Source organism: Natator depressus, chromosome 10 (assembly GCF_965152275.1).
Source record: "Natator depressus isolate rNatDep1 chromosome 10, rNatDep2.hap1, whole genome shotgun sequence".
Lineage (NCBI taxonomy): Eukaryota > Metazoa > Chordata > Testudines > Cheloniidae > Natator > Natator depressus.
The window spans coordinates 37243056-37251093 of record NC_134243.1 but is presented as its reverse complement, the minus strand read 5'-3'; positions in this window follow the sequence as shown (position 1 = coordinate 37251093).

Sequence of the window (8038 nt, the reverse complement as noted above, 5' to 3'; positions counted from 1 at the left end):
GTAACTTAGGTCAACTTACCACGGTAGTATACAGTGACGTTCTGTACCTTGGGGGAACATCCAGCACCCTCATGTTCATCCTTATAATATGATTGTGTGGTATCTAATGCAAAGTTTGTCATGTCGGGTGCTTTGGAAGGCTCATGATGCACTGAGCATTGTTGTTATAGTGTTGTTATAGTAATGTTATAAGTTGTAATTTCATGTATATCGTTAATGGACTTAACCTCCATGAATTTATCCAGTTCTCCTTTAAACCCTGTTATAGTCCTAGCCTTCACAACCTCCTCAGGCAAGGAGTTCCACAGGTTGACTGTGTGCTGAGTGAGGAAGAACTTCCTTTTATTTGTTTTAAAGCTGCTGCCCATTCATTTCATTTGGTGGCCCCTAGTTCTTATATTATGGGAACAAGTAAATAACTTTTCCTTATTCACTTTCTCCACGCCACTCGTGATTTTATATACCTCTATCAGATCCCCCCTTAGTCTCCTCTTTTCCAAGCTGAAAAGTCCTAGCCTGTTTAATCTCTCCTCATATGGGACCTGTTCCAAACCCCTAATTATTTTAGTTGCCCTTTTCTGAACCTTTTCTAATGCCAGTATATCTTTTTTGAGATGAGGGGACCACATCTGTACACAGTATTCAAGATGTGGGCGTACCAGGGATTTATATAAGGGCAATAAGATATTCTCCATCTTATTCTCTGTCCCTTTTTTAATGACTCCTAACATCCCGTTTGCTTTTTTGACTGCCGCTGCACACTGCATAGACGTCTTCATTACCACCAAGCAACTGAAGCACTGATCAAAGGGAAAAGCCTGGGTGAAGGGCAACCAGCCAGCCTGTGGTGAGAAGCATCTAAGGTTGTAAGGGCATTGGAAGTGTTAAACTCAGCTTAGAATGTGTTTTGCTTTTATTTCATTTGACCAAATCCGACTTGTTATGCTTTGACATATAATCACTTAATATCTATCTTTGTAGTTAATAAATCTGTTTATTCTACCTGAAGTAGTGCGTTTGGTTTAAAGCCTGTCAGAGACTCCCCTTAGGATAACAAGCCTGATACATATCAATTTCTTTGTTAAATTGATGAACTCATATAAGCTTGCAGTGTCCAGCAGGCATAACTGGACACTGCAAGACTGAGGTTCCTAGGGTTATGTCTGGGACTGGAAATATCGACTAGTGTCATTCGGTTGCACAATCCAAGGAGCAGCTTACATACCAGAGGCTGTGTGAGAACAGCCCAGGAGTGGGGGTTCTCACAGCAGAGCAGGGTAAGGCTGGCTCCCAGAGTCAAGGATTGGAGTGACCTAGCAGATCACTGGTCTGGATAACACCAGAGGGGAATGTCACATATTCATAGTGTGATGGGGCAAAGCCAGATGGCTATAGTAAGGTAATGGGAGACATATTAGCCACAGGCTAAACAAATCCCTATTACCAGGATAAGCAAATGGCAGCTACTCCAGGTCAATTAAGATACCTTGGCTCAATTAACATCTTTCCAGAAGGCAGGAAGGACTAGGTTGATTAGGACACCTGAAGCCAATCAGGGGCTGGCTGAAACTAGTTAAAAGCCTCCCAGTTAGTCAGGTGGGTGTGTGTGTCAGGAGCTGTAGGAGGAAGCCATTCTGTTGGAGAGACTGAGCAGCACAAACCATATCAGGCACAAGGAAGGAGGCCCTGAGGTAAGGGTGAAGTGGATCTTGAGAAGTGGGGGCTGCTGTGGAGAAGTGGCCCAGGGAATTGTACATGTCCTGTTTCTAAAAAGTCAGCTACCATAGCTGATACTATTAGGGTTCTTGGGCTGGAGTCCGGAGTAGGGCAGGGGCCTGGGCTCCCCCTTTTGCCCCCCAATTAATCACTGAGACTGGGAGACAACAGAGACTGTACAAGGGAGGGTAGCTTCTCACCTCCCTTGCTGGCTTATGATGAATATGGCTCAGTAGGCTGTGACCCTTGCATCTAGAGAGAGAAGGGCTACATGGAGGGTCACAGTGAGCCTCTGAAGCTAGTGAATTCCGCCAGGAAACATGGGACCCATGGAGACAAGGACAGAGCTTTGTCACAACTGGTGTAAGGCATGAGATCATCATTCATAGCGTGGCGGAAGAAAGAGGTTAAAAAAAAGTGAACTGGGGTTTTGGATTTTTGTTTTGTTTGTTTGCTTTGTACCACAATAGAGGAGGTGGTAAGAGCTCTGGTATAAGCCATGGCAGCCCAGCAGGAGGCCACCCGGGTTCAGGCAGTGGCACAACAGGACTCTATGTGGCTACAGCAGGAAACCAATCAATTATTAATGGGTCCAGGTGACTCAAGATCGTGCCCTCTTGCAAGAGGTAATGGACCAGCTGAAGATCCTCACCACCCAGAGATCTTAGCACGATCGGGGTGACAGCAGCAGTGCGGGCCCAGAGGTTCAATGAGTGGAAATACCAGGAGAACAAACCCCTGAGGTTCCAGCTATTCGACCTCAGACACCTTGCTTGGAAGTAGTTACAGCCTGAGGCGTGCAACCCGGAGGAGATTTTGGAGACCCTGGTCATGGACCATTACATTCGAGGATGCCACCAGGTCTCCGCAAACGGGTAGGCCAGAATGATCCACCCACCTATGGTGAGATGATCATGCTGGTAGAAAGATGCATGACACCCAGGGAATTGACCCGACTACCCAAGGAAGGTTGGACAGCCAGACCCCTGGGGAGTCTGAGGTGGAAGAAGGGTGGGGGGCAAAAACCAGTGGGGACCCCAGAAGGAAGGGATTGGCCTAAGTGTGGGGAACCCTGGGACTAAAACTCTAACCCCCATGATAGGGGAGTGATTAAAAGTAATTATAGATGTTATGCATGTGGCGAGTGGGGACACATAGCAGCACAGTGTCCCAGCACTGAGGAGCCTATGCAATGTTACTTGGGGGATTGGGAAGTCCCGTGCTCCCTTATCCACCTTCCTTGCAGGCGTCACATTAGCACCACATAACTACACCAGGCTGGTCTTTCGGGGGGGCCTCTGCATCCTATGCTTCAGATGGGAAGAGCGGAGCTTGAGCCTTCTGCTTGCCCCGCTTACCCCTTACTAGAACCCAGCCCTTCATGGTATCATCTGCTGGCGGGGAGGGAAGATTCCCCCTGGGGCGGGTCCTCTCCCATGCCTGGCGATAATCCCGCTGCATCCTCCTCCATAGGCCCCGCCAGACTGCATGCAGCAGAGGCGGGGCTCTCCTGCTCATCTTTGTGTGCTGGGGGAAGTGCCCTTAGGGCCCAAGTGGGAGCAGTAGTGGGCTGGGAAGGAGGGGCGGCTCTAGGCAGCCAGCGATGACTTGGGTGGCACCCTGCTGGGGGTCCCCAACACTCCTTCGTGCCAGGCCAAGGGGAAGTCCCTCCAGACATGTCCCATCGCCTGGCAGAGGTAGCACTGGGCCTCCCCTGTAGAATAATGCACCTGGTAGCGGGCCCCCTCATAGGGGACCAGGAAGGACCCCTTGAGTGCCTCTCCGTCACGCACTGCCAGCGGCAGTTGAAGCTGCACCTGCCGGCAGAATGAGAGGATGTGATGGAGGGCGGGGTCTTTGCAGCCCAGCGGGAGAGGGCTGACCACGGAGATGGGTTTCCCAAGGGTAGAGAGGGTGGGTAGCAGGGAAGCATTGGGAAGAAAGGGAGGGACGGAGGTCAGGACCAGTAGGACGCCCAGGTCTTGCAGGGGGATGAACACACCTTCCACCGCCAGGCCCTTTTCTACCGCTTCCTAGACAGCAGCCTTTGATGCCAGGAAGAAGACTACCTTACCGTACATTTTGGAGGCCACCACGATGGCCGTGGGTCCCACCACCCTCATCAACACCTGCACGTAGGGTCTCCACGTGGGACGAGGCGGGCACCAGGAGGCAACAGACGCCGTGCTTTCTGGTCAAGGTGGGGAAGGGGCCCCGGCCACCAGAGATGGAAGTGGAGGCGGTGGCCGGGAGAGGTGACATAGCGGCAGGTGGGGGGGGGCGCGTTGCCGCCACCTGGGTGTACACCCTGGGGGCTGGGAGACGGGCACCCGCAGTGCTGGTGGAGAGAGCAACGGGGAGGGATGCCGCAGCCGGTGGCGGGGCCGCGGCAGAGGGGGCAGCCCCTACCATGGAGGGCCTTGTCTCTTTGGTGGGGCCCTTACCCTTTTTTCCCTGGCCTTTCCCACTAGGTGGGGGGACCCCCCCCCACAGAGTCTGAGGGGGCATGGGACGTGGCAGCAGTGGAGTCTACCCTGGTGCCCCCCGCTGCCGGTGCCCCAGAGGGGGTGGTAGCACGTGATTTGGCAATGGCAGTCGAGGTGGGAGCCACAGGGGACAACGGGGGGTGGGCAGGTGGAGGAGGGGCAGTGGGGGCTGCCTGAGGGTTCCCACTTACTTTGTCCCCTGCCATAATGAGCATGGATGGAGGACAGACACCGGAGAGGATGTAGGGAAATGAGGAAACAGGGCAACCACTCCTCCCTGCTAGGCTGCAGGCAGGGAGGAGGGTGTCAGAGGGGAGGGCTGGATGGGGGGGCTATCAAGAATTTGGGGGGCTCAGTCACCCACACAGGATGGGATTCCGACTCCTCTAGCTGCACTGGGGAGGAAGAGGTTATAATAGCATTGGGGAGTGCAGTGACATGGGTTCAAGCAAAACAGGAGGGGCATAAGCACATGGGAGGGGGCTTGGGTGCATGAAGCAAGGGGCTAATCAGGGCAGGGGAACCACAGGGGGGAGGAGGGGGAGGGGGGACACAACCAGGCTAGAGGTAGGACAAGGAAACCAGGGGCTAGCTTCAGAGGCTGGGGCGGGGCAAACAAAACTGCAGAGGGAAAAGGGCAGGGCAGGCAAACAAACTGAAGCTGCTGAGGGGGAAGCAAAGGGATGCAAGGGGAGAGGGGGAGACTGCTGCAGGGAAGGGGGGCACATGCACCCATGTGCGTTTGCAGAAAAAAAGTCAATGTTGCTGGCCACTGCTTCAGGCCCAAATGGTGGAAATGGGGCGTGGCAAGCCAAGCAAGCAGCTGAGTCCCAGAGGCAGGAGCTGAGGCAGAGAGTAAGCAGCCAGTGGCGATAGTGGAGGGGGCAGCGATGCTGGTGCGGGGGACACATAGATGGACCAAGGGGCAGGCTCCACCCCACACCCCCTGTATCCTCACAAACACAGTCAAGACCCCCACAAGAGCACAGTTTGAAAGTTATTCAGCCTGTAGAAGGCCCCCTCCACAGGGGTCTGCAGAGGCGCTGCATGCTCCCCCAGCAGCAGATGGTCCTCTTTTTCCTTATCCTCAAGACTCCAACAGCTCCTAGGCAGCAACAGCAGCTCCAGCAGGCAGTCTGGTGGCCAAGCAGGAAGGACCCCTCTCTGGTGGTTGTGGTGTCTACTGCAGCAGCAGCAATGGCTGGGGGTGGGGTCCCTCACTCCCCTCCTCTAGGGAGTGGGTCAGCAGCCCCCCCCCCCAAGGGGCTGCAACAGGAGCAGCAACAACTGGGGGGGCAGGGTGGTCCAGCAACCAGGTAGTAGAGAAGGGGGGACTATCTGGCCCAACCAGGGGAGTAGCTAGAGCAGGAGCAGCAGTCTCCCACCTCCCTCCAAGCCAGAGGGCTATAGGAAAGGAGTGGGAGACAGAGATAGTAGCTCCAGGATAAGCAAATGACAGCTGCTCCAGGTCAATTAAGATACCTGGGGCCAATTAAGAACTTTCCAGAAGGTAGGGAGAACAGCTATGTTGATTGGGGCACCTGAAGGCAATCGGGCTGGCTGAAACTAGTTAAAAGCCTCCCAGTTAGTCAGGTGGGTGTGTGTGTCAGGAGCTGTAGGAGGAAGCTATGTTAGAGAGACTGAGCAGCACAAACCATATCAGGCACAAGGAAGGAGGCCCTGAGGTAAGGGTAAAGTGGGGGCTGTTGTAGGGAAGTGGCCCAGGGAATTGTATGTGTCCTGTTTCTAAAGTCAGCTACCATAGCTGATACTATTAGGGTCCCTGGGCTGGAGCTGAGAGTAGAGAGGGTCCTGGGCTCCCCTTTTGTGCCTGCCCCTGATTAACCATTGAGACTGGGAGATAACGGAGACTATGTAAGGGAGGGTAGCTTCTCCTCACCTCCCTTGTTGGCTTATGATGAATATGGCTCAGTAGGCTGTGACCCTTGCATCTAGACAGAAGGGCTACGTGGAGGGTCACAGTGAGCCTCTGAGGCTCGTGAAATCCGCCAGGAAATATGGGACCCACGGAGACAAGGACAGAGCTTTGTCACAATAGCCTTAGGCTTACCTCCAAAAGCGGAGACTAGCTGATCCCTTTACTATTTATTTGCACCCATTCCCACTCCCACCCCCGCCCAAATAAAAAACCCACACAAAACCACAACCCTGTGTTAACTGAGAATTCAGCTTTCTCCAGTGGATTTCCTGGCCGAAAACACAACCCCTAAAAAAATCAAAGAAACTAAGTTTAAAACCGTCACTCCCCTCACCAAAAGTGCTCTCCAAACATTCAGTCACTGGAGCACACCAACTCCCCTGAACATATTCATTTTCAATTCAACCATCCCATATCAATACACACCAACAATTGACTGTGACACTCTGCACCCCATGTTCACCATAGTGTTATGATTGACATAATTATGATGCACCTTGTACAAAGTGTCATGTAAGGTAAGTTATGATTTGCTGAATGATTATCCTATTTGTATGCATGTATTATATTTTGTATCTGGAGTTATGAATATTGACTATGCATCTGTATTTCAAGTATGCTTGCTCTGCATAACACCCACAAAGCTTTACTTCTCGTCTGGCCAGCACATTGTGAAGGAACTATTCAAGTTGAATGGCCCATCAGAGAACACTTAACTCACAATGGACCATGGAAGAAGCCTATCTACACCTGATGGACCTTCCTCAGGAAGGTCCATCTAGTATATGGGTAATGGCCCCTGCTATGACTCAGTGAAGCATGCAAGGGCATGTGATACTGAACTCCATTTTGGTACTTGTATTTTTCCACAAACTGGGCTTGGAACTTGTCTTGGAACAAAGGGGTTCCTGCCCTATGGAAGAAACTATAAAAGGGGGAAGTGACATCACCAAGAAGCCTCACCCTCCACCCAAGATACATAGATATTAAGGTCAGAAGGGACCATTATGATCATCTAGTCCGACCTCCTGCACAACGCAGGCCACAGAATCTCACCCACCCACTCCTGTGAAAAACTTCTCACCTATGTCTGAGCTATTGAAGTCCTCAAATCGTGGCTTAAAGACTTCAAGGAGCAGAGAATCCTTCAGCAAGTGACCCGTGCCCCATGCTACAGAGGAAGGCGAAAAAGCTCCAGGGCCTCTTCCAATCTTCCCTGGAGGAAAATTCCTTCCTGACCCCAAATATGGTGATCAGCTAAATCCTGAGCATATGGGCAAGATTCACCAGCCAGATACCCAGAAAAGAATTCTCTGTAGTAACTCAAATCCCACCCCATCTAACATCCCATCACAGGCCATTGGGCATATTTGCCAAAATCATGTGATTCCATCATATCATCTCTTCCATAAACTTAGAGTCTAATCTTAAAGCCAGATAGGTCTTTTGCCCCCACTGCTTCCCTTGGAAGGCTATTCCAAAACTTCACTCCTCTGATGGTTAGGAACCTTCATCTAATTTCAAGTCTAAACTTGAAAAAGAACACCTGGAAACACCTTTGAAACAAAGATTGAACTAGGGGGAACTGCTGGTCCCAGGCTGGAAGAGAGGATTCCTGCCTGCACATAAAACATCTATAAACTGCTTGTACTGTAAGGTGGAATCTCCATCCTTAGAGGTTTTGACAAAGCCCTGGCTGGGATGATTTTAGTTGGTGTTGGTCCTGCTTTGAGCAGAGGGTTGGACTAGATGACCTCGTGAGGTCTCTTCCAACCCTAATCTTCTATGATTCTATCTAACAGGGTGAGATATTGTTTTGATTCAAATCCTGTGTAATGTATATGATTACTTAAACAAAATACAACCTTCTTTGATCTGTTATCACTTATAATTAATC